Genomic DNA, 27,403 nt, shown 5'->3' on the forward strand with positions numbered 1-27,403 from the left:
TTCCTGTTCGAGTTGCTTCTAGTTTTAACCGTGCAGGTTCTCCAGTTTCCCAGCTTGTTTTTGCCTTGGGCCGACTTTTTTTTTATATGTACATATATTGTTTTTTAAGTTGGCAAAATGGTTCAACTACTCTGACAGGGGCTGGAGAAAGTGGTTATTGTTGAGTAAGTCTTTCAGCTTTGCATCAATAGTTTCAATGTATCCAAGCTTTGCAATACAGGTGAAAGGTGTTTTTTTTCTTCTTTTTTTTTTTCTGTCCTCACAGAAATCTGGCAGACTAGGTATGGAGATAAGCTTTGAAAAACCGCAGTTTGGAGGCAGTGGGCTTTTCGTGCCTCCCAAGGCTTGTTGCTAAAATCTCTCAATATCTTTTTTTCCTGGCATGGCCCTGATTTCAGCTCTGCTCAGTTCTTATCTTGTGCCTGCACCAAACATGCTCACTTGGGCTCCTATGAAGGAAGGCAGAGTGAAAGCTGCCGATAAGGCACAACGGGAACGACATTCAATTCTCCTTATGTTCCTGACTTGAAAGTGCGCTGGGCAGGAGCTGAGGGAAAAACAGAAATCCTAAAGGAAGGATTCATTCCCCCGTGTGCTCTGCAGGCCGTAGCTCTGAGCAAGGCTTCCCATCACCTCCCTCGAGAAGCAGCTTAGCACCGAGCCCTCAATCCCCTCCATATTGTGGTGGGGTGCGCTGTGCGGGCGCCTGTCCCCGGCCAGCGGCGCCGCACCCGAAGAGATCCACCTGCCCGGCCTCGTGGGGCACGGCAGGGGCGGGGGGACACGCTGGCTGCGGTGGCAGGACTCGTTGTAGGGCCTGAGGCAGAGCGCTTCCTTGTTCGCACTAAAATAAAAAAAAAAAAAGAGGAAAAAAAAAGAAAAAAAAAAGAAAAAAGATATAAAAAATAATAAAAAAAGAAGAGAATAATAATAATAATAAAAAAAAGAAAAACGGAGAAATAAACTTTTCCCCGGCGCTGCCCCGCCGCCCCGCACTTCCTGCCCCGCGGCTGCCGGGCGATACCAAGTGGCGGCGGGCGGGCGGGCGGCCCCGGCGGGGCGCGGCGCTGCGCAGGGCTGCGGGTATCGCCGCGCTCCGCCCCCCGGCGCTGCCGCTGCCCCGCGGGGAAGTTGCGCTCCGTGCCTCGCTTTCCCGCTCGCTCCCTCGGCGGCGGCTCCTTCCTCCCCCTCCCTCCAATGCGCCTCCCGCTCATTTCCTCTTTTCCTCCCCGCTCGCCGCCGCTCCGCAGGCGTGCGGCTCGCCCGGGCTCCGCCGCGGAGTTGTAGCTGCCGGGAGGCCGCCGCGGGACCGCTCCGCAGCCGGGTGAGGGGCGCGGGCTGCGGGCGGGTCGGGGGGCGGCGGGGTGGGCAGCGCCGGGGATGCGCGGCCGCTCCCGGCCGCGGCGCTGCGGGTGCGGTGCGCGGTGCCGAGCGCTGTGCCGGCTGCCGGGAAGAACGGACGCGGGGATCCGTGCGTGTCCGTGCGTTTCGTGTTACGCGCGTGTTAGGGGGATCTTAGACCCGGCGAAGTTCGCGCCGCACGAGTGCCGTTCGGGGGAGTCGGCTCCCTGAAATCTTACTTCCTATTGCCACCTCCCGATCCGGCCCTGGCGGAACGCCGCCGCCGAACGGCTCCGCTTCGGTCGCCTCCCCCCGGGGCCGGGGGCTGCGGCCGATGTCCGCGCGGCGCCCCGCGCCGGCTGTGCGGGCGCTCCGGGAACGGGGGGATCGGCGGCCGCAGCGGGCGGGGGCTCACGGGCGGGCTGCCGGGCGGGGAAGTTTCGGCTCAGTTTGGGAGAGGGCGGCTGGGTAGTTCGTACGCGTATGAGAAAACGCTGGTTTTATTTTCGCAGGAATACTGCTAGGCGAGCGCTGGAGCTGAAGGCTGTACTGTAGTCCCATTCACAAATGAAAATGCGGCTGTGAGACGGAGTTTGCGGGGAAAACGAACGGGGAGGCAATTATTCCGTCCCCAGCGCGTTCTCCGCTTTTCTCAATGGGAGCCGTTTGTTGTGGCTGTGGGTTCGGACGCTCCGCGTGCCTCTCGGCACAGCCCGGCGGGCGTTCGGGCAGCGGCTGCCCTGGGTGGGTCCCGCGGCGTCGCGCGGTGCCGGGGATGCCGTGTGTGCCCGCACGGGGACCGCATCGCCGCCGGCGCTGAGCCCCAGAGCCCTTCACTGCACGCGGGCGGATCGCACGGCAGCTGCGTGCCTCGGCTGTCATCTGGTGCGGTGAGGCTCGCGGAAAGGCAGTGTGTGTGCATCTTCTCCTACGCGAGATGGGGAGATGCCGGCCGGCAGCGCTGCCTCGCCGCCGCACCTGCCTTCTTCTGCTCTTCGCTTCTTGCCTTCGGTGTAATGGTTGTGTCTGACTTAAAGTGTAGGAAACTGTGTAGGGGAGGAAAAAAAAAAGAACCGCGTGCCGCTCTAGAATGGATGTCGCAATGCTGGCAGCAGTGCTGGTCTGGTGTCAGCTATCCTGGAGAAAAAAGTGCTTTTTGTTGGCGTGGCTTCGTCTTCTCGGGGAGCAGCGCTGGGTGGGGAGAGCTGTGCCAGCTGCAGAGACTCTGTTGCAGCTGGGTGCAGGGCTGGCGCCGGGTGCAGGGGACAGCCAGAGACCGCTGGTTCGGGCTGATGTAGCCTGAGCAACAGTCAACTTGGGGACTGTGACTCTGCAAAAGAAAAAAAAAACACAACAAAACCCAAAGAAATCTGACGTGATCTGTGATTCGAAGTGGTTGCGATTGAAAAAGATTCCTGTAGCGTTATTTAATGTATTTTTGAAGCCGTGCAATATTCTTTGATGTATTGATTACCTCGATTTGAGAGGGATGGGAATGCTGGTGGACCAAGTGGGCAATCTGAGTTAAAATTCTATATCGTAGGGATTTTTCTTGCTTTTAGTGACATGAGACTGTAAGGAACGAGGCTATGCTGTCTGTGTGTGCGTGAGATGCACTGATGCTCATGGGAAGGGGATCTCTTGCTTGCAGAGCTGCTGCTCCTTCCTTCAAACGTGACTCCTAGGTCAGTTTCAGAAACAAATGCAATACGTTTTCCAGTGAGTGGAACAAAAACTGACTTTTTTTTTCTTCTGAAATGTGCTTTTTCCCTTGTTCCTAGTGTGCCTCCCGTAGTGCTTGTACGTGGAATCAATTTCTTTGTTCATTGTCTGTGTTAGGAAATAGTTGCAGTGCCCAAGTTGTGTACCTTCACGGGGGTTAACTCAGAGCGAAGCTCATTTCTGTTGGCAAGGGGTAGCCCATGCTGGCTGCATCACTGCATCGTGTGGAATCCCACGCCATGGGTTTTGGGAGGCTTTGCTCTTGTGAAATTCTTGGGGTTTAGCTTTAATGAGCAGGAAATGTTTTAAATCAATGCCTGAAATTTCTGTTGTTCCAATAATCCTCTGCCATCCAGAGAGTGTAGCGAGTGCAAACAATTATCTCCACTTTATCAGCCTTTTGGTGAGTAAAAGCCATCACAGTTGGTTGTACTTTGCTAACCTGCTAATTAACCCATTGATTTCTGCTTTGCCTGACTTTCCCAGATAAATATCTGCCTGTTGTCACGCTCCAGTGGCAATGATACAGTGAGCCTTAAATGGTGGGGCCACATTCTTCATGAGGGAGCTCCAGGTTCTAATAGCAGCAGGGAGAGTGAATTCTTCATCTGAACCTTCTGGAAATGGTTCTTTTCTGGAAGGCCAGTGCCAATGGCTGGGAGACCAGTAGGATTGGCTGCGCAATGAATGACGCATTCCCTTGTACTGTCCCCGCTGCAACTAGAAGGCAGGAGCTCGGAGACCGCATCCAGCTTGTAATGTGAGAGATACTGCATGTCTCCTGGGCTGCATCACACGAAATGTGCCATTGTCAGTAAGAGATGCTGCTTGTAATTAGGGGGTTTATAGAGACTTGTGAATAACCAGTGCAGAAGAGGCAGCAAATGGTACTTTGTGCTGTTCCAGCGTTGCTTCTCCTGCAGGTGTGTTTCTCTTTAAAGTCAAAGAAAGAAGCAAGGAGTTTAAAGAATTCTCCTTGGTGGTTTGTGTTAGTTGAGCTCTGTAGAAACTGACATTGGCAACATTTGGTGCAAAAGATACCCGCTACAACCTGATCAGCCTTTCTCTTCTCTTGCACACTCTAACATTTTTCCTGATGACCAAATTACCTGCACTGAGCAACACAGTCTACCTGATATCTGTCTGGAGAAAAAGCAGGACCAAAACTTAGGCATAGCTGTAGTTACATGCAGTTAAAACACCATCCTTTGAGATCTGCCAGACTTCTACAACACAATTATAGGAGGCCGTCTTTTCTTTTTCTGCCCAGTCTTTCTTAAGGAGATGAATGCATGTTATACAACTGAGAGAAGAAAAATGACTTCTGCTAGTATTTCAGTGGCTATGATCTTAACCTCATCAGAAAGGTGTCTAGCTGATGGTAAACCTTCAAAACTCCAGCTGGGTTGGAAAGGGCTGGGTTTGGCTGACAGGGACAGCTGGAGACCTCGAGGGCAGGAAGCTGAGTCCCAAAAGGTTGCTTTGGCCTCAGAGGTGCTTGCTGGAAGCAAGGCATACCGAGATCCTGATGCTTGTGCCAGGAGGGTTGGCTAAGCTGAAGCAGCTGGTTTTGCAATTAGATTGAATTTCTGTTTCAGACAATGTGTTTATCGTAAGGAATTAACCGGTGCGCTAGTCAGAGTGGCAGAGGTGTTTGTTTCTGATTCCCCAACCATGCAGCATGCCAGCATCAGGAATGTGCTTCCCACAAGTGGAAGTGCAGGAAGCATCTCACAGAGAGCAGCGGGGCAGGAGTGTGTGTGTGTACCCATGTATGCTGGTGTGCAAATGCCAAACTTGTGTTTTGAACTTTGCTCCTGGCTGTGATCATAGAATCATTAAGGTGAAAAAGACCACTAGGATCATGTAGTCCAGCCACAACCCATCCCCACAGTGCCCACTGACCACGTCCCTCAGTGCCACATCTCTACGTTTCCTGACCACCTCCAGGGACAGTGATGCCACCACCTCCCTGGGCAGCCTGTGCCAATGCCTCACCACTCTTTCTGAGAGGAAATTTTTCCTAATATCTAACCTGAACCACTTCTGGCATAGCTTGAGGCCATTCCCTCTCATCGCTGTTACCTGTGAGAAGAGATTGACCCCCACCTCACCACAATCTCCTTTCAAGGGGTGATGGATGGTGTAGCTTGGGCATGGGCTTGGGAAATAGATCTTTCTGGTGCTTAGGAGTTGGCACACAGCTCCTGCAACATCATTTTAAATAGACGAGGGTGGCAGTGGTGGGAGGAAAAAAAAAAAGCCTTCTGGGGGCCGTGCATTCCGTGTTTCTAATTCACCTCTGTGAGTGTGCCTGTGCAGAACGGATGCTTTTTGCTGCGCTGAAGTAGCAGGATTTTTTTCTAGGTTTCTCTAAAGGGCACTGTGAGCAGGATTCTCTCTTCTTGGCTGCTCTTCTGTTGTGTGAAGGGAGAGAGCTCGCTGCTGCTGGTCATGCCACGCTAGCTGCTGTCAGAGCAGTTAGCACTGGTGGGGCAGCATTTGCTTTTCCCTTTTAACCAGGCTTTTTTTCACCAAGTAGATAGTGTTTCTCAAAGGGCATCATCTTGCATTTCTTAGAACAAAGCTTCTCATGGGGCAAGAGGAGCAGTTTGTGAGCGGGGAGCGGGGGTTAGCAGGGAGGATGCTGGGTGTGCATCACCAGCAGCATGGAGCTCAGTTATTAAATGTGTGATCGAAAGCAAACATGCAGAAAGCAAGTGTACTTCATGGTGCTTAGGAAAGGGCCTCGGAGCAACATCTGTTAAATCTGTTAGAAGACACTGGAAAAACCTTTATCCCCTTCACCAGAGCTGAAGAGAACACAGGAACTTAAAACTTTGGCTTGGAAGCAGCTGCCTGGCTCTCTGCATTGTGGCTGCTCCATCTCGAAATGCTCTCAAAGCACAGCCTGGAGCAAGCTCCTACTGTTGCCTCTTTTGCTCCTGCTATTGCCTCCAGCTTACAGTGTGAGTGTCTTCTGAACTGATTTGTCCATTTTGTGTCACTGCTTGGTTTTATTTTCCTCTCGCTGCTATTTCTCCTTCTAATGCTCTTGTGAAGAAATAGCTACAGTTACTGTACGGCACAGAGAAGAAAGTGGAATCAGCATAAAACGCTCTCATTGATTAGACATTGCTTTGATTTCCACTGCACTGAGTTTTATTGCTCTTGAGCTGAAGTGTGTGAGGTTTGTGATTGGAAATGCAGATGCTTCAGTCACCTTTTTGTGACCAGTCTGAACGCCAGATCGACGTAAATGAACAGGAGTTTCTGTGTCAGCCCTCTCTCCTGTCTTTGTGCAGTAACATCTTGGTGGCTGCATCCTACAGTGGAGTGAGGCCTGGAGGGGTGATGAGCCAAACCTAGCACTGCAAGGAGTCCAGTTCCTCAAAGCCCACAGCAAACACAAGGAGCCTTGTTCCTCTCAGCTTAGGCTTGATTTGGAGCAAACCCGCTGAGATGGAAAGGCCTTGTCAGCTCTGTTCCCTTGGCTCTCTTAGGGACTGTGCCTTTGGTAGTGGCTGGAGCCATACATGGGCTGTGGGAAGCTGTTCTGCTAGGCCGAGCTAGGGCTCGCTCTGGTTGTCAGAAGATGTATCAGAAGCTTATTATGTTGTTGTTTTTTTTTTTAAATGGAAATTAGGTTTCATTCCAGCTGAGGGTAATTGGAGCTGTGGTAATGGTCTGAAAGCAAATGAGAGTGAGCTCTGAAGACTCCCGACACAGCTTTCTATTCTCCTCGTATCATGGTTCTTAAAATAGCATTTGTTCCTAAACCTCACCCTAACATGCAGTTAGGAGAGCTGTCTTTCCCTCAGGTGATACACAGGGTGAGGGAGGGCTGCTCTTCAGCTTGAAACCCCCACCCAGCCCTCCTCTCCTGCTCTGCAGGGCTGCCCTGACACTGCAGGCCAGCATGCATGGCCAGGCCCCAGTCCTGGTGGCACCGAAGAACCTGTCCTTTCATCATTGTTGACACCTGCTGAGGCTCTACTGGGTCCTCAGAAGCCAACAATAGAGGACACCCTTACAAAACGGCTTGCTGCAGGCAGGTTTTGCCACATTCAAGCCTCTTAGCATCACTGAAGGTGCCTTCTCCTCTCTTGGCTCTCCTGACACTTGCCTGTGTCTTTCATCACCTCCAGCCAGGACTGTCAGCAAGCTGTTTGCAGGGCGTGCTGCTGCTTGCCAGAAGGCTTGTCCCCTCAGTGAAGCATGCCATTACAAGCTGAGAGCACCAGCAACAAGTGCATTTATCAAGTACTGATTTTTATGGGAGTAATTCAGAAAGAGAGCTTTGATTTTGCCATTTCCAGAGCTCTGGCTTGCTGCAGGACACAGTCGAGAGTCCAAACTAACTTGAATTGCTCAGTCTGGGTAAGAGGAGGTCTCTCAGGGGAGGTCTTATCGCTCTCTACAACTGCCCCCTGAAAGGAGGTTCTGGCGTAGGTGTAGGCCCACCTGTAGTGGGAGTTTTGGATTTGGCTGCTGCTTCTTGTCCAGCTTTGTTTTCAGATGCATGTCCCATGTCTGGCACTGGGGTCTCATGGCCCTCATTCTTGGCCCCACTGAAGTTTTACACTTGGTGGTGAGGCACATTTATAAAAAAAAAGTTCCACATTACTTGCTCAAGGGGATTTCATTAAAGCTTTGCAAAACCAGTTCTATTGTTCTTCTGCAGATTGAGCTGTATGCATATAGGCTGAGCAGACTAATATTAAAGTCTCCTCAGGGAGTTTCAACAAGCATGTGTGCTAGTGTAACGGCCATTATATGGAAAGACAAAGCATCCTGGTCTTGATGTATCACCAGGGGCAGCACTGTGCCTATCACTCTCCATGCGAGCCTGCTCTTCGTCTCCTCTCCTGTGCCTGGGGAGGCTGCACCCCATAAAGAGCAGCACGAACAGGCATGTGGCTCACTGTCACTGGTACGTGTGACAGCATTTGTGCCATGCCCATTAGTCTGTTTCATGTTCCCTGTTTCATGCTGGTCATGGCTTCCACCAAGGCACCCTTAGTGCCACCTGCTTCACAAAGAAGGGACTTCCAGTGGTGTCACCTGAGTGTCCCCATGGCTCCTGAGAATGGCATCACTGATGCCTTGTGCCACACACAGGGTGCAAGGGCAGCAGACAAGCAAGGAAGCCCGTCAGCATCAACCTCGGGCTGATATTTTGCAGTCTGAAAAGCAGTGGTGGAAGTGCACAGGCAGTCTTGCTCTTAATGCTGCTTTTCCAGCTCTCTGGAGGGTTAGTAGGAAACCAGAGCCTTGTTTTTTTTGCTTTGGTTTCAAGGTGTTTTTCCCCTTTGTAATTATAAAGGCAAGAATGTGTAATTTTTTTTAATGAATAAATGATCTGTCCAGGAACACTAGTTTGTGATGAACTCATTTTAAATTCAGAAGCATATTCTGCAGCTGGAGAGTGCAGGGAATCCACGTTTTTATGTAGCATAAAATAGTCTTAATATACAGAGAGGGTTAAGGTTACTTGCAGCAGCTTACTGGTGCAATAACAGCACTGATCACTGTACTTTTTTTTTTTTTTTAGTACATTCATGCTTCATTCAGTCCCTGGAAACTGTCTGAATTCTTTCAACTGCTGCTCTGTTGTGTCCTTCCACCTGATAACCTTAGCAGATGCAAATTTGCAGTCTCCTTTTAATAAAAAGCAGTTGACACTATGCCCTCTGTATCTGCTAAAATAAGATTTGCTAAGCAGCTACCTCCCTTCCCACGACCTCCCCTTGTTGCTCCATTCCTTCCCACTCTGTATCGTGTAACTTGAATATAATGTTTAGTTTAGAGCATCCTGTGAAGCAAGGAAATGCAAATGAAAAGGAGGACTGAAAGGGGAAGAGAGAGATAAACTTCCTGGGCAATGAATGTGCAATGACATAATTTTGTTAATTGTACTGGGAAAAAGTTGAAAAGAGGAAATAGAGTAAATAACGAGCACTGTTCTGTCCCCAGGTGCCTGTATCCTTTTAAATGACTGATCATGTGTGCCCGAGCCTGACCTGGAAGTGTGTGGCATCTGTCACTAGTCTTTCTGGAAAAAAAAGAGGGAAAAAATATTTAATTGCAAATAATTCACCTTGTTCTGACACTTTAAATTAGAATTAATAAAGTCTAATGCGTTTAGTCACAGTGGAGTGTTAAATTTCCATACTTTCCTTCCCTCCTTTTATACACTCACAGCTTCTATGGGACTTGAGTGCAGTATGTGAATTTACATGTTTTACTTTGGGAATCAGATACATGATAACATCAGCTTACCCCGCTTGGCTTCCAGTGTGAAGCCCTGGCCCTGAAAAGCCTTCCTCACCACTGTTTGCTTGCCCTCAAATTTGTAAAGCTTCCTTATGCTGTTATGATTTCCTTCAATTGCTTATGTGGAACTCAAGTTTGGGCTGTGTTTAATAAGCCAAAAAGCTCTACTTGTGTGAAACTGGGCTGCAGATATTGATTAGTTGCTTGACTTGGGTGGAGGAGATGTTTGTATGGCATCCTCACCACTCTGAAGTGGGTACAGTCATCGCCAATGGCCCATGTTTCTCAGCCAGCTTGTGAGAGTCCCTGGCAGGATGTATGCGAGCCAAATGTGATGCGTAATGCAAAAAAAATGCAATCTTCAGCTTTTGGCTGAAGTGAGCAAAGCTCTTCTGAGGCCAGGAGAATTGTGGCTGCCTCCAGTGAGATAGATCCGGCGCGGTGCAGCCTGTGGTGTTTGCTGGCATGCAGGTTTTCCCTTTGCATGGGTATTTTTCAGTTTATGTTGGTTCCCCTGTTGTTTTCCTGAACCTGGCATGGGTAACTGTTTGTGTTGCGATAGCATCAGCCAAAGATAAGATTCTTGTAGCGCACACTTCAGGCTGTTCTTCACTCAGTGCTTTAAGCACGCTGATGATGCTGTCTTCAATAAATAAACCTTTGGGGATGCTTGAAGTGTGGCTTTTTGGAGGTGGCACAACACTTACTCTGGACTTCATCATTTACAAGTTTAGATGCAAGCTCTTTGGTTTACTCGGGAAGTGTATCTGCTCTGTTAGGAGCACACCAGCATGGCAGGCATGCAACAGGACGTGATGGCACGGTCTGGGTTATTTCCTTAAATTTCACCATGAAAATGGAGGGTATGGATGGAAAAACTAGACAGGTCTTTTGTGGCTCCTCTGCTGCCAACTGTGATGGGCATGGCATTCCTGCTGGGGCTGCAGCATGAGCCATAAGCAAGCCCTTCCAGACAGAGATGTGTCTCATCCTCACTCAGAGAACTGACTTCTAGATGGGCTGGTAGATATCTTGCCATGCTTTCATCTACAGTTTTGGGTTGTGTGGCCCTGTTTGCCTCAGTGCACGTGTCCAGGTTGATGTGTGCAAATTGAGATGCATTTTCTGGTCATAATGATGGCTGAAGTAGGTCTAGGGCCTATGGATTCCGGGGTTAGGATGAGAGGTAATGGCCTGAAGTTGCACCAGAGGAGGTTCTGGTTGGATATTAGGAAAAATTTATTCTCCGATAGAGTGGTGAGGCACTGGCACAGGCTGGTCAGGGAGGCGGTGGAGGCACCATCCCTGGAGGTGTTCAAGAACCGTGGAGATGTGGCACTGAGGGACATGGTCAGTGGGCATGGTGGGGATGGATTGGACTTGATGATCTTCAAGGTCTTTTCCAGCCTTAATGATTCTATGAGTCTAACTATGATTCTGTGATTGGGTTGCAGCTGGGCCAGTGGCCTGAGGGAGTGAAATTCAATCCATGACTTAACCAGATGCTTCTGTGATACTCCTTGGGAACCTGTACATCAGCTTCCCATTCAATGCTTGGATTATCGTGCACTTCTGGGGGCGTTGTAGGCGTGTTGCTGAGGTGAAATGGTGATGAGAGAGGTACCACGAGCAGCATTCAAAGCAGAGAAAGGAGGGATGGCACTTGAATCTGTTGAAACACAACAGAAATCCGTCTAAGCACTATCAGCCCCTCCGGGGACATACAGCCTGAGGTGTACCTGCACTGCAGTCAGACCAGGATGTTGAAGGGAACACTTGAATTAGGCTTAAATTAGCCTAGATCTGTAGCTGTAGCAGCCTAGAGTATGGTGTGGGCTGCAGAACCTGCCCAGGAACCAGGAGGAATTAACCTGCACCAGGCTACATGGGAGCCACAGGTATGCCAAGCGGTGTGAGTGATCCCCTGGATTTAGGTGGGCAGGAAATGAGCCTGGGGAGTGAAAATCCTCTGACCGATGGGGGAGTGACTGATGCCTCTTCCCTCATTGAGAGGCCTTGAGGAAAACATAGCATCCTGAAGGATACATCGCTCCGAGAGTTTCCTTGAGTAAGAAAAAGAGGAAAAAAAGCCCACATTTTTGTGAAATGCCAGATTCCAGATGAAAAAGAAATTGTAGTGAGGGAGTGTTGCTAACAAAGCACAGGCAGCATCTAGCATTGGGGGTTATTTCCAAAGCTGCACACAGTGCTTGCAGACAAGTTGCACCATTCGCAAACATGGCAACGTTGCTAACAGTATTGATTTGACCTAATGCGGTTATGAAAGCTGGACTTTGGAGGTGTGGGAGGGCCTTATCAGTAGTCGGCATCGAGACTGATCAAGAGAAATATCAACCTGAGGGAAACAAGCGGAGGCTGGGACCGAGCAGGGTGAAAGGGCAGCCATTAGAGGACGAGAAGCGCCCACAACACTTGAGGTTTCTCCATTGTGTACAAAGAAACCTACTTAATGTCTATGATGTGAAGCAAAGGAAAGGGGTTGAAATCACCTCGGAAAATGAGACAAAAAAAAAAAAGCATTTGTCACCTTCATTTCTCTGATCCATCAGTGAAGCTGTTTTTTCAAGGAAGGTATTTACAAATTATTCTTTGGATGCATCATTTCCTTAAACTTTCTGCTAACAGCTCTGAAAATAGCAGATTGATGCACTTTCCTCTTCCAGTCCAGCCTCCAAAAGTTACTGACATCTCTTCATTTAATTTTGGTTTGTAATTGAATTTCTGCCATAAGTTGCTTCTGCTAATTCAATTATACCTTACTTTTAATTGGCAGTGGATTTGAATACTTCTTGTGCTGTTATCATGGAGATTAACATGTGCTGGCCAGTTACGCTCTATTCCTTGGGCTGGAGCAAAAGTTTTGGATAATAATAAGAATGTAGGCAAGTTTTTTGTTTGTTTGTTTGGGTTTTTTTGCTGAAAATCTTTTGGAATGCAGAAATGTTGCCAAGGACTGGGAAAAGGCTTTTTTTTTTTTTTTTTTTTTAATTGAGCATATAACTGCAGCCAAATCATCTTGTTGCACTGTTCTGTAAGGTCTCTTGAATGTGACACGCATGGGGAAGGCACAATAATTTGTACCAGCACCGCAGAATAGAGATGAGAAATGCTTCTGGTTTGTTTCCTGTTTTGCTGGTGACCGGGTTCGGTTCTGACATTGTCTTTCCATTGGGTTCCACTGGTCAGCAGCCTGAAGCGCTTAATATCCGTTCCTGTAGAAAACGAGGATAATGGGTTTTCTTCCAAGAAGATGTTGAGGCTAAAATTATCTGTTTAAATGCCTACATTGGTGCCAGTTCACAATCATGAGTGCATGCCTGGTGATCTTGGGAGTAATAGAAACTTTTGTGGAGTCCTGATCTTCCTTCCTGTGAGCAGAAGGCTGATGGAGTTAACATCTGCACCAAAGAGGGAGGATGCTGGCATAAAAGAGGAAAAGAACCAATTAGGGAATGCTCACATAAAGGGTGTGGGTTTTTTCCTTCTTTATTTTTCTTTCCATATTCTCTGGGCCTTGGGAAAGGGTTTGTATAACACAGTCTCCAGCTGCTGGGAGGACACGTGCAGCAGGGTCGGGTCTTTGGTCAGAGTCTCTCAGCTGGCATTGCAGGTGGTAGGGGCAGAGGGCACCTTGTGACAACCATCACCTCTTCCTGATGGTCTGTGGAAGAAGCCTGATTTCAGCTGGCTGCTTGATTTTGGTGCTTTTCGGTTTCTCCTTGGTGATTATTTCTGAAAACATGTAGGAAATTTCTGAGGTTTCTGTAACCATGTAAAAGCAAAAATATAGTGCTGAATTTTTTAAACAGGAGGAGATGGAATTACAGTACAGTCTGACTTTTATTACGGTATTTTCCTGGAAGTTAATAAATTATTTCCCACCTAAGCATTTTCCGGGTGCTTATGAGTAACAGGCAGCGTGGATTAGTCTGGAACAAATCGTGTCAGACATGCTAATTTCCTTCGATAGCAGGCCAACCAGTTGTGTAGATAGCAAGAGAGCAGATGATACGATGTGCTTTGATCTTAGCTGGCTTTTTGCCATTGGTATTCTCAGAAGAAAGCTGGAGAACAGGAATTCTGGTGAAACTCTTTCATTATGGATGGTGCAAAGGTGTCCTAACTGTACTCCGGGCCTCTGTCCAGTATGTGGTCAGGTCTTGTGTGTTCAGTCTCCATAGGCTATTGGTGGGAGGTTGCAGAGATGGACCGAGTGGCTTGGTTAGTCAATTGTCAGCATTGTAACTGATGCTTTTGATGAAATACTGATTGAGATTCAACAGTGGGGAAGATGATCAGCGCTTGGGAGGAGGGACTGGATTCCAAAGCTTTGGACACACCAGAATCTGAGCTTGGAAGGTTTGTTGTTTGCACTGGAGGTGTTAACCCAGGCTTTGTGGTTACCCATGGTGAATGAATTGGCAGTAGGAGTGCTTCAGGGGGTCGTGGAGGGGGTTGACTGTTGTCACAGAAGGGAGGAATTCCCCCTTGTAGGGTGCTGAAGAAGACTGTCGGGTGACTTGGTGCTATCTGGGGTCTCTGTGGCTGTTTTTTTTTTTTCTGTTGGGAAGACCAACCACGTTACTTTGGGGTGGGGCGCTGTGAGGATTTCTTCACAGAGCTGTGGGGTTGCGGTGTCTGGAGGTGTTGGGCTGGTGGCAAGGAGCAGCAGGGCAAATTGTGGACAGCTCTGTGAGAGGGTGGGAAGCACAGCAAGTCAATTTCCTAATTTCCTAATTGTTTTCAATTTCCTAATCCACAGACTTGGAGAGATTATGAATTGCAGGAGCAGGTGAGCTCGCTCCTTGTGCTCTTGTCTGTGACTCCTTAAGTGCTGATGAACGTTGGTATTCGGAGCTGGCAGATGCTGAAGAGATGCATGTTATTATACTCTGTTTTTTTGAGAAGTGTGCTCAACTGATAGAGAACTGATTTCTGCCCTTTGAAAGCAGTGCTTAATGGCTCCAGAAATCCCGAAACAGGCTTCATCATATTCCAGATCTGTTTCTTCTGTTTTTGGATGTTGGCATAGCAATATTCTAAGGCATAAGCCAAACGAACCTTTCCACCGTGGCATTCTGATGCAATCTGAAGTTGATTCTTGCTTATTTTGAAAGTGAATTTTACAAAAAGATGTGAGGCAGGAGGGATGGTTTTGGCAGATTCTTGAATGCCAGAAGAGATTGTTGTCCATATGCAAGAGAAATCTTCATGTTTTTCAACATGGGTTCTGATTTCTCTTTCAGGATGAATAATAAGCAGCAAATGCAGGGGACAAAGTAGTGGTTGTCACTCAGTTTAGAGCAAGAGCTGTAGCAGAGCTTTCACATGTTTAGACAAATTCTGATTTCTTTTTCAAATGGGGAAATTTGTTTGTGGAGAGGAGGCCAAAAAAAAGGAAGGTTGTCCCTTAGAAGAACGCTGTAATGTAAAGCATGTTTGTTTTGTTTTCTCCTTCAGGCAATTGAGCCCTGTGGACTTTCCCTGAAGAGGTTCCAAGATAGGTGGTGAGTACTTCCCCGATCCTGCTTCTTTCGAGCTGCACATTGCATGGGAATGATAGGAAATACAGGTGTCATATTTTCTTGGGCAGATGGTGCAGGAATTTGCATTATCTCAGCTTGTGGCACGTGTTGAGAGCTGGCTGATCTTTGAATGTGGAGTTGCCGTCAAAATGGGAGGCTTTACCTTCGCACCAGAGTGAACTTCCTGAGACTTGATTAGTTAAATAAATTTTATGTTTTCTTAAATATTCGCCTTAAATGATAGAAAATCTGTAGTAATGACACTGGATTTTGCACAGAAAGCCTATGCAGCCCAGCGGGCAGTGTTTTCCATGTCAAGGAACGGCTTCGTCCGTTTTTTTCCTTTTGTTCTGACCATCTGTGTTAATCTGAAGGAATGCAATTTCCAGTGGTTCAGATGACCTGCATAACTTGCGCTAATCTCTGCCACGTGTGTCCAATTCTGCCCTGGCGTGCACCCAAAGCTCCCGTGTGTTTCGTCTGTACGCACTTCATTAGTTTCTTATTTGTAAGCAAATGAAACATGAAATCAGGGAAGACCTGCAGGAGCACAGGGTTGATCAGAAACACTGGCAGCTGGGGAGCCAGCTCGGACAGTGAGCAGGAGGCTCCTCTGCTCCTCCCTGTAGCCGGCTTCTGCCGGCACTGCCCCAGCTGCTCTGCAGCACCCTTTGCTGTTTGCTTTTGTTGTTTCTAGAGAAATCCGCACCCTGTTTCCTCTTTCAATCCTAGATTCTTTCCAATGAGATTAACGAAATTATATCATTACGCATTAATTGCTCAGGAAGTTTATTCTTTAGTTGCATTTCCCTAGTGCACAGGATACAAGCTATTAGAGATCTTGTGTGTTCAGACTGACTAATGAACCACAGCTGAGTGTCCAAAGCCTTTAATGGACTTCTCCGTCTTTTAAATAAATGTATTTTCAATAGGTGAGGTGCCTTTCCCCACAGATGATGCCAGGCTGACTTGCCGTGTCTCTACAGCATATGGCTGAGCTGTGGCAGGAGAGTTCTGGGGAATGGCTGCTGTACTGAGCTGGCATCCACCTGAAGTATGTCTTCATTTTGGCCAGAAAATGGTTACTTTTGTATATTACTCCTTTAAATTTGTCTCCAATTACATCTTTAATCAACAAAAATATCCCTTAATAAATGCTGTTGTCCATGTTTTTTAGGGTTTTTTTGTATTTTTTGTAAGGGTAGCTCAGTTAATCCCAGACATTCCTACTGAGGCATTTATCCGTATAACATGAGTCTTACAGGGCCAAGTTATGAATCCCATGCGCCTTTTGCAAATGTTCATGTGAGTAATAGCTTACGAACTTCTCCTCTCCCCCAGCCCTGCAACTGACATGAATCTTTATTATAAACCTGCGTGCTATCTGCATTAATAATTGCTATATTGAGACCTGAATCATCATTTGATCTTTTTGAGATGTTGAAAGATGAATCAAACTTTCTTCCTGAGGGCAGAGGGGAGCATGGGGCTGGTGGCTGTAACACTGTGTGTTAAAGGCCAGGTAATTTCCAGCTGCCAGGTTAACTTGGACTTGCACTGGGTTTTCTTTTAATGTCATTTCATGTGACATTTGTATTGGTTATAGGTAAAAAACTTGCTAATACTCCAAAACAGACTTATCAGAGTTACTGTTTTTTCTCCTGCGTTATCCCTTTGGATATTGCTCTCAAAAGCATGAAAACCCCTGTGGTCTTTGGTGAAACTTTGACTTTTGCAAACAGAATTTGGAAGTGTTGGGTGTTTGTACATCACAGTTTTGCTGCTTTTATGGTCTGTGTTTCTCCTCACTTTTAAAGTTCAGATATGTTCTTTATTCTGATTTGGGAATTTAAATGGTCCATGGCAATATTAAGGTAATTCTAGAGCATGCAACAGTTTCTGTACGGAGGTTTATGGCATATGGTGAGAGATGGGCAGACAGACAGACTTGAAGTGCTGAGACTGCTGGGCAGCTTTCAAAATACAACGTGTGGTCTGTGGCGTGGGGGTGGCTTCAGAACAAGGTGAGCACCATGACAAACATGAAAGTGCCTGGCAGTAGCTTGGATCTCACCCACAATGAGTGCTCATGGTGTGGAGAGTGCGCACAGGAGCCACTGAGGTGGGTGCTGGGAGCCTCTTCTTCAGCTGGGCGCTTGAGTGTGGTGGCCTCAGCCAGGTTGGGGTGTTGGAGCATATGCATCAGTGCTCTCCTGATGGGGTACTACAGGCTCTGATGGAGCAAGCTCCTTAGCTGCAGTGCTGCCTGTAAGCAGATAAGCAGCTCTGGGCACAGGCACTGCCCCAGCCAGAGACTGCACGTGATGGGAGCATGGTGAACCAGGGCCACTATGCACAGCACAGCCAAACTGGTCGTTCTGCTATGAGGCTGTGCATCCTGCATGCCAGCAGGATAGTGGTGCCCCAGCAGTGGCATTGAGTGTCCTCTGCATGGGTGTCTTCTCCAACTGGGGCATGAACTCAGTGGCTAAAGCCATATGCTTTTGTACAGGGTGGCAGCAAAAGTGAAACAGAGATGGGTGCAGGAGAGAGAAGATGGGATTTGGAATGGGGTGAGGAACAGCCAAAACTGCCTGTCATTTGCACGGGCATGGGAATCTATGGCTGAAATGGAGCTCTGAGTTCTAGTCCAGCATGGGACATCAAGATCAGCACCAGCGAGGACATCAAGTCTTCAATCTTAAAGTAGAGAATGGAAAGTTTTTGCAGCCAAAGATCTGTCCTATTCAATTGGCTTTGAGAAACATTTTATGAGGCACTGGCATAGGTTTCCCAGAGAGGTGGTGGATGACCCATCCAAGGAGACACTCAAGGTCAGGCTGGGCAGGGCTTTGAGCACCTGATAGAGCTGTGGATGTCCCTGCTCATTGCAGGGGAGTTGGACCAGATGGCCTTTAAGTGTCCCTTCCAACTCAAATGATTCTTTCATTCTGTGATTTTTAAACCAGAAACGGAGCTGAAACCTGTGCAAGCTTTGTTTCCAAGGGAAGGTAGCACCTCTTGAATGGAGATCTCACGGAGCATTGGAGGTTGGGTTCTTGGAGGTGTCTGGGAACCACCTGCAGCTTGTCATGGAAATCTGAGTGCTCTTGCAATTGGTACTCAGGTGTTTTGGGGAATACTCCTGTCATACAGGAGGGCAGGGCTGGGATGACCCCTCTGCTGTTGGTGTGCGAGATCTCCAGCACAGGCACCTCCTCCTTCACCTGGGAGGAGGAGGAGGGAATCAGGGGGGCAAGGAGGAATTGAGGCTGTTCTCCCTCATTTATGGACATCCTCTGCTCTATTGCCTTGGAAAGCTCCCTGGTTTCTCCTGCTGGGGAAAGGGAGACCTTTCACTGGCATTACCTTGTTCTCTTACCTTTCCCTGCAGTCTGATAAAACCTTCTGCAGCAGGCTGCGAGGGCCAGATGTCTGCGATACGCACCAATATACCGCAGCAGGAAAGAACGAATGTGCAGTGAATTGGAAAACGTGTCTTAAAAAAGCACAAATGGGGAGCACAATAGCAAGTGAAGTACCTTTGTGTGAATCGCTTATGTAACAACATAATTAAGAATAATTTATTAGGGCTTAAAATGTGTCACCAATCAAAGCTTACGTTTTTCTCCTCTTCCTGCAACCCGCCTTAAAAAGTGATCTTTGAAGCTTTCTGTTCTTCTAGGTTTTATTATAAATGGATTTGATTAGCATTTTCACTGTTGAGGCATTTCTGTATTGTATTGCTTCTGATGTATACAGTTTGCTCATTCAGGGATATTAAGAAAAAAGAAACAATGAATGTGCAGAACTGCTATTCATCTGTTTTTGTTTTTATGAATGAATCAGAATATTCTGAGCTCACACAGGCTTCATGGTTGCCCAGTTTGCAAGAACTTCTAAAATTCAAAGATTTAGGTGATTTTTTACTACAACAGGGAAAAAAATTAAAAGCAGGCTTAACGAGTTATTAGCCAGGATTTCAGAACTGGAAGATAGCGGGGTGCAGCCTTAACAAGTGGTATTATTATTTTATGCGTATTATATACATATTATTATAGGGTTATCCCATAATAGCGCTGTCTTCCCCTCCGTGTGCTGTGCCTCCTACAACCTCATCTTCTGCACATCGTATAAACGTCGCTATACAGAAAGGGAAAAGGAGCATCTCCTCATGCAAGTATCTCATGTTGATTCACTGCTATGTAAACGTTCATCCTGTAATAGTGCGGGATTACAAAGCATTATCATCCTCAGATTGACTCAGGTAGTGCTATTTTTATTTAATCTGCATTAAGGTATCATTGCGAATCTTTGGTCTTGCAGCATGGGGATAATACGATTTACTATTTTTATAAAAAATCAACATGGCTGTGCAAATCCTGCCCATGCCAAGAGCCGCAAAGATTAGTCATGAACTCAGCACATCTTTTTTTTTATTGTTTCTTCATTTCTTCCTTTGCAGCGCATCATTAAATTTTTAATTTTCTTGTGACCTCAATCATGTTGGTCAGGCTTGAAATAAAATATGAGGGTGTGCTGGCTTGTAGCCCTTGCTGGGAAAAGCCTTGATTGCAGAGATTGGAAAGGAGCAATCCATCCAGACCTGGCCACATTGTTGTTTTCATGGAGGAGATGTCCAATGCAGGGAGGACCGGTGGCAGAAGAGGGTCCGTGCTCTCATGGTTGGCCAACCAGTTCCAGCAACCAACTCCTGTGGGTGCCATTCCTGTGATGCCCACATCCCTCCGCCTCACTGGCTTTGGGCCAGCCCTGCCCCCTCTGTAAAACACACTGAAATTTGGCAGCTCCTTTTATCACCCTGCTGCAGCTTTAGCCCTGATAATGCCAATAGAAATGCATGCCCCACTGTTGATGTTAGTTTGAGGGTGCAGTCAGCGCTATCTACAGACAACACATCCATCCATCCGGGTTCCTGTGGGTCAGACAGACAGTGCCCAAACCACTGCAGAACTGCTCTGTTTTCCTGAATTTTGCTGTGTTTGGCCTTTATTCGAAGGAGTTCATGCTCTGGAGCTGATCAAAATTAGTTTCCTAATTCCTGGTTAAAAGCATAACAGGCAAACACTGGGAAATGCTGCTGCGATCCAGCGCTGTTTTCTCCAGCTCTGCAAGGATGCACCTATGTAGGTACATGCCGATCTTCAGGCTATTAAAAAGACAGAACCATTTGAGTTGGAAAAGCCCTTCAAGATCAAGTCCAATTGTCAACCTGACCTACTGAGTCCCATCACTGAGCCATGTCCCTTTGTGCCTTAGTGCCAGACACTGCAAGTATTTCTGCCCCCTTCAAGCCTTCATCTGCAAAGAAGGAGAACTTTTACATCTTCCTCATTAGTTATCAGGAATACAGAAATGTCTGTCCTTTCAATAACTGCACAATTGGTATTGCATAAATTAAAAAAAAAAAAAAGTCATAGTGGCTGTAGCTCTCCATAGTGCTGAGTGGGCAATGCAGCATGCCTGTCGGAAGGTGTGTTTGACGGCTGTAGGTCATGAGGGTGCTGAAGGTTTTCCATTGGAGCCATTACAAAGCCTTTTGGCCCTGTTCCTGCTAGGGGTGAGCTGTTGAGGCAAGTATGGGAGACAACTGGTAAAATCTGACCTCTTTTGTGGCATGTAGGCTTGGTGAATGTAAGCTGTCTGCTTGGCTGTATTAAATGAAGTGAATAATTGTGACTTGGGATACATGCTGGGTTTGAGAACAGCCAGGCATGAAGGCAGGGAGACATTTCTGAACACTAATTGAAAGATTTTTTGAAGTGAAGGCTGAAAACACCATTCCATCTTGAAGTTTTGACCTCTCTAATGTATTTATCTCTTTAAAAGAGCAACATTCCCCAATTCATTTTACTCCTTTTACCTTTAGCCTATGTTTTAGCATTTGGGATTACCATTATTTCATGAAACACCAGCATTAAGGCATGTATTAATCCGTGTCCATCATCTTTCATTGTTTGCTGTGTACTGCTACTACCTATATGTAAGAATAGGCAATTATATAGTTCTCATCATTTATACTTGAATCATGAAGGCAGTTTGTTTGAGTCTCCTTCTAAGATAAAATATTTTCTTTCTGAATTATGATGAAATGCTTTAATAAGGAGTACAATGGATATGTTAATGCAAGAGTATGAAAGTAGAAACTTCAGCATTCAGTAGCTCAAACAGATTGTTTTCAGAATGCACTGCGGTTCCCTTCACTGTTTGTGTATTTTCCCAGCATTTTGAGTCTGAGCAAAAGAGCTTTTTTCCTTTTGTTTTGCTTGGGTTTGTGTTCTTGTTGTTTTTGCTTGAAGATGGACCAGATACATTCAGCAGACTCCGCTCCTCACTCAGACAGTCGGGTAAGAGGATTGAACGTTCCCTCTTCCCCACTATAAAGAGAGTGGGAGATGAATTTACCTGCAAAATGACAACTGAATTGAGGACTGAGGGATGATAGTGTGTACGAAAGATGTTTCAGGGCTGGCAAGTACTAACTGTTGAATTTTGTGGAGTACCTGCAAAATGGCTGCAGATTGTCCTCTTGAGCCATAGGCAGGTTCTCAAGGGAAAAGAGTTTGATTTTTGATTTTCCAGGCTGTCGGCTTCTTCAGCTGTTTCCAGACAGCTCCAAGCTCTGAGGTTGCATTCCCCTCCAGCCAAATGCTTTTTCCACTCCCTAACCTAATAGGACAGTTGGCTTTATCACGTTCTTCATCCTTCACGTGATGATGAGGGAATTGTTTTGTTTTTAGCTGAACACAGGTCAATTTTGATTATTTCTCGTCGCATCTCAAGCTTCCTTCTCCCTTCAGCCTCCCGTGCTCTGTAAGGTGCTGGGGGTGACGATGGCTCTGCCTGCAGCCTGGGGCACCCCATGGTGTGGTGGGAGCAGAGACGCATCTGCCTCCATGGGAGCGCCTGTTCCTCCACATCCAGGCAGGATCCAGGGTTTATTAGGTTTAAACTAATAAACTTGCTTCACTAAGCAAGTGAAGACCTGCAAGAATTGGTTTAATAATGGGAATGTCAGCAGACTCGTGAGTACAATGATGCTGCAGGATGCTTTCATAAATCTGAGGTTTAGGGATGACAGTTATAATGCATGGCATTGGGAGCATGTGAAACTGCAGTCATTAAGCAAAAATGGGCTTTTAAACTAATGGCAGATGCCTAAACAGTTTTGCAGTGAAACCAATTCCCTTAGGCCACTGTTCTTCAAATTATACAGGTCCTGTTGACTTTTAAAAACAGGAAAATATTTTGGATTTGGTGCTGTAGCAGTGCTTTTACATTCTTCCCAGAGGTCAGGCTGCTAAGCTTTTGCTAGGTTTTAAGCTGGAGGTGTTAGAAAATGATGAATGGCAACAATTCCAGATAATGCATTCCTCATCATTCCCCCACATTAAGCCACCCATAATACCAAGTATTTGCACCTGTTCCTGGCTGGGTTTTCAAGCCAGTGTGGGGGTATTTTCTCCATCCAAACTCAGCTGTGCTTAACCCAGTAGGTAGTTCTGTACAATGCCTCCATTACACAGAATTTTATCCAAATATCTCCATCAAAATCTCATTTCAGCTCCTGCTGCTTCAGAATGATACACAATAAAGCAGCGTGTCATCCTGTCTGCTTTGAAGTCATCGTTCCCAGCCTAGAGCTGGAGGTGTTGGGATGCAGGTATTGCTTTCTCCTTTGCACCAGAGGGATCCCAATGGATGAGTGCTCCCCACCATCTGAAGCACATAGGCCAGTTCCTTGAAGAGGCATTACAGGAGCATTTGGTGGTTGCAGAAGGCCAACTCTTTATCAGCCATCTGCTTTCACAACTTTTACTTTCCTCTACCCAGCCTTGGTCTCTTCCTGGAAATAACATGTTCGGGTTCCGTATCCCTGCACCCCTTGTTCTTCAGCTTGATCAGAACTTGTCATCTTTTTTTTTTTTCCCTTCTATTGCAAAGAATAAAGGAGAAGAGAGAATAACTCTGACTGTGAGAGTATGCAGAGCAGAATTTGGTTCTTCATATCTCCTCATATCCTACACAGCTCGGAGCCCACTAATCTCCTTATAAACCCAGTTTCAGCCTTGGGATAGCCTTGGTTGCTGGGAAACTCCAGATGCTTATATTTTTAAACATACATACACGTATATAATATTTACAAATATGCACATTTATATATATATAATGTTAAGCAAACAATTCCATTAGATACATATGTGAAGTCCACAGAGACTGGCTGTATTTTACTTGGAAGCTCTCCATGCTGGGACATGACCATTTAACGTGGGATGCTAAGTTTCCCTAGGAGCCCTGCAAGATCGAGTAGAGGCTGGGAGGGATGGACAGGAATTACTCTGAGACACCGGGTGCAGATTTCAGCACCTTGTGTGTTGTCCCCTGGATGTCACCTGCAGTCCAGGCTCTCTGTAGGTTTTAACATAGTGCTTCTTTCCACCACTTTGCTACCATCCCTTGCTTCTGTGGTCTGCTCAATCCAAAAAATGTGTTTTCTGTGCGTAGAGCCTTCTGGAAGAGGAGAGCTAACTGCTGTGACTTAGGTGGTATTTTCTGATTTCTGAGGAGTCAGAAGAGGAGAGTGGAAGAAGAAAGGTTAAATTAACGAGAACAAGAACATCTGAGCAGATGGCTGACCTTTCTAACACCAAGAACCATCTAATTTTAGAAATTTGCAGGCTGTCTTAGGTTTGTCATGCTCTTTGCAACCATCTGAGTGCTGATCCGCGATACGATTTATTAGCCCACGACCGGGCTTTGTTGCCTAATTTCCCTTCTGTTTGCACTGCTGAACTCTGGGTGGAATAAGCAAAAGGGAGAAGTGGCATGTCTGCATTGTAGGAGAGATAATGGTTCCAGTTCTCTTCAAAACCCTGGATGCTGAGGGAGGAAGGATGCTCCTGGTCATGCTGCGAGGAACCCATTCCAGCAGACCCAGCTGCTCAGCCTCAGTTGCTGCCCTGAGCCATCCTTACTGGCATGGCGAGGGACGTGGAACAGTTAATTGTGGTCAGGGAGGAGACAGATGATCATCCTGCCCCAAATCACTTAACCGTCTTAAGGGTCTACCCTTGTCTGCCTGGACGAGCCAACTAATCTTACAGCGAGCTGCACAAGTGGGCTTGGAGCTATATAAGGGACCAGGAGAGAAAGGGCACAAAGCAACCAATTCCCCCATCCCACCTCTCCCCAAAAAACTGCTCAACGTATATCCAATTACCAGTTTAGGAAAATCACAGCGGATCAGCTGTTCTCCACGCTTTTTGTGAGGTGAAAGCAAATTGCACTTCGGACAGTTGTTTGGCAATTTGGAAGAGCACACATCTGCATAGTGGCCGCACGTGATGTCCTTAGTGGCCTCCTGGAGAGTTGCTGGGATAAGTGCTGCTGAGGGTCCTGCCTGGATTTGGTGCCATCAGTCAAGGTGAAGGAATGACCGGGGGACACTCTAGGAGTGGTGTGTAAAGGATGTACTGTGTCGGCCCACCAGAACTGAAAAACAGAGCGAAGGATCTCTACCCGAGCAGCACGCGTTTCTCTTACAGCAGCCTGGCTTTTCCCTGCAGTTGGCTTTTCTTAATTACTGCTAATTCCTCTGCAGGCCGTGCTGCTGCGGAGATGGGATGTGGCTGGCCCCGAGTCAGGGTGAGGAGACCGGCTGTCTGCAAGGCTGACTTTTTTTTTCCTCATTCACCTTCCTTAAATGCAAACATGACACTGTGAGAATGTCTGTTACACCCTATTGCTTCACCTCACCAAAGCTACCATTTTCTGACTGTTTTGGAAAGTTGTGTTTGGCAAATGGCTGTTTACTTAATTCTTCTGCTGTCACTGTTGCTTGTCCGTGAGATGCAGATCTCTGCGTGCAAGCTCAGCTGCAGCTCAGTGTGGAGAATTCTTTGAAGCACTGCAGCTTTCTGCGCTCTGTTTTTTTAGCATCACTTCTCTCATTACCGAGGTGGGCAGCTGTCCTTCCTTCCCCCATGTGGTTTTAACACCCTTCCCATAACACAGGGTTATGAGATGCTCCGCGCAGGGGCAGTGACCCACGTCAGTACCTCAGGTGCTGCTGGCACAGATGCTCAGCCACCAAGGGAGGCTTCTCTGGAATTAATTCCAGCGAGATGGGTTTCCCAGAAGCACTAGCTTTTGTCTGTCTGTCTGCCTATCCATCCATCTATTTATTTTGAAGAAAAGTGATTTTCTTGGGCTCGGTGCCCTTTTTAAAAGCGTACTATTCACTATTTGGAGCAGCACCCTTGGTTTTTTTTTCTAAGTTAAATACTCCTTCACAACGAAGCTGTGGGCAAATATCGCCCAGAGGGTAAGAAGGAGGCGTCCCTCCATGGCCTGGGCTGTTCCAGGGTGTTTCTGGAGCTGCTAAACTTTAGGCTTTCCCTGGTAGGGTGAGCTGAGGAGGAAATGAAGTGCTTCTCGCATAGTGACTGCTCTGTAACCCAGTGCTGGCTACCACAGCCCAGCAGTGAGTGTTTGTGGAAGAAGGTGGAGCACAGAGACTGGAATTAGAAAGGGAAACACAATTACCAAAGCAAAAGAGCAAACGGTCATTTATAATCTATACAGATTGATACTGGTTGCCCTCAGGTCTGCCTCCGTTGCCTTAAGATTTCCTCATTAGAAGCAGCTTCTGTAAGACATCCCCTAGAGAGATCTGAAGGGGCTGGGCTGGAGTTGTGTCTGGGTGATCAATCAACTTTAATCTATGAGACGTTTTTTCCCTCAAAGTTGGTTCTTTCTGTAGCAGAGGGAACATGTCTGAAGCAGATGTAAAACAGTCAGATTTGACTCGAGTCACTATGCTCTCTTATAATTTTGCAGTCTGAATGAATTCCAAAACAATTACATTTATGCTAAGTGGGCAATAAATGATTAATCTACTAGCAGGCAGCCAAGGCCCAAGTGTCTTTCAAATAAATTTTGAGCCTTTTTGCTGCTGTTCTTTCCCTGCAAGTATGATGTAAAGATAAAACAGTGTCAATGAAATAAATTGTGGTTTGTAGTCTGGTTCTCTTCCAGTATACTTTTCTTCAGCATCATGATTCTGTCTTGCACTGGAAAGCATATAATGAAAGGTGTTTGAAGTATGCCCCAAGCCAGAAGGATATTCAATCTTGTATTTCATTTTGGGCACGTGCTTCAATTATCATGGTGTTGGCTGGTTTTATTCATGCACTTAGATACGTGTTTAATCTGAGTCAATAAAGATGCCGAGAGCCTTTGTTGATCTGAGGTCACAAGTGCTCTTCTTTGTTAGCTGCTGGTATCATACAGAACATGTGAAAATCCCCATCGGTCACCTTTGTACAGCCTTGGAATAGCCCTCAGAAGGAGGATAGGTGCTTACATCTTGGCTTTGCCCTCAGCAGGTCTCCAGCAGAGAGCACTGCCCGGCGCTTGGTGACGGGCACAGCTGGGTTTAGGAAGGTGGCTAAACACTCTACAATGCAACAATTTGTGAGACAAAAGGCAAGACAAAACTGTAATGCCGCAGAAAAGGCTCCCGTTTGGTTTCTTATGCATTTTGGAAACTTGTATGTTTTTAACATTTTTGCAGCTCCAAGTCACAGCATTACGCGTTGCATTGCATCAGGACAACTGACTCAGAAAAACCTCGTGTCTGCTCACGCTAGAGACTTGCATATGTGCTAGCTCTGGTTTTAATTGCCATTTTGTTGGAGATGTCCCTGGAGTATTTGGCAGGTTGAAGGTTAAGCTGTTTTTCATTACTTGGAATAGCAGTGATACATTCAGCTTACACCCAGTCGGGCTGGCTGGGAGGTGGTGAGCAGCAGCAGAGCTGGGCATAAGTCACGCGGTTACTCATACAGCTTCTTACCCTTTCCTCAAGTTATTCTGGTTGCAGTTCTTCCAGCAACACCCATCTTGTTTTCCTGGTAAGCTGGACAAGAATAGGTCTGTGTGGTGGGACTTGTGGTGCAGGCTGTGACTCCCAGTGACCTGCAGCCACGTGGCCAGTGCCAGCGGTGTGGTTGAGCACTGGCTTGGTGCAGCTACACAGCAGCGCTCGTTGCGAAGAAATTGGTGCTGCTCTGTGACAGAACTACAGCTCTTTGCTAGGGATATTTTCTGTTTCCCTAAAGGCAGCCCTGTGCTCTGATGGTGACACTTCAGTGCTGGAGGTTTTACATCCATTTCATCCTGTGGCTTTTGGTTTAATCCCGAGAAGAGGCAGCTCTCTCAGGTAAATGAATCGCCTTTCTCTCAATTGCATGTGGCAGAGGAAAAGAGTCCTGACAGTGCTTATCAGTGATGCAGTTTACTTCTGCTCAGGGTACCAAAGTTGGGGAAATGGGCTCCAGGCAGACACCTGTGCAACATTAGGGTTATTCAGAGCAAAGCTTGTTGTAGTCTTAAGCTATTTGCTACCAAATTTGAGTAAGTAAACGCGAGCCAGACTGCTCTCATCCAGCAACAGCTAGGCTGGGCTTGGTCTGCCTTTTGTGCCTGTCCCCAAA

At 46.9% G+C, this 27,403-nt stretch overlaps 1 protein-coding gene across 2 annotated transcripts in view; it reads left to right on the top strand.

Annotated features, from left to right (window-relative positions):
* The window catches only part of HPCAL1 (hippocalcin like 1), a 53,647-nt gene continuing 27,334 nt past the window's right edge, over nt 1,091–27,403 (top strand). For both annotated transcript variants that reach the window (XM_021389994.1, XM_021389995.1), the window contains exons 1-2: nt 1,091–1,324; nt 14,821–14,867. The gene's annotated coding sequence lies outside the window, so the exon portion shown is untranslated. The remainder of the gene's footprint in view (nt 1,325–14,820; nt 14,868–27,403) is intronic.

The sequence above is a fragment of the Numida meleagris genome, chromosome 3 (genome assembly GCF_002078875.1).
Source record: "Numida meleagris isolate 19003 breed g44 Domestic line chromosome 3, NumMel1.0, whole genome shotgun sequence".
NCBI lineage: Eukaryota > Metazoa > Chordata > Aves > Galliformes > Numididae > Numida > Numida meleagris.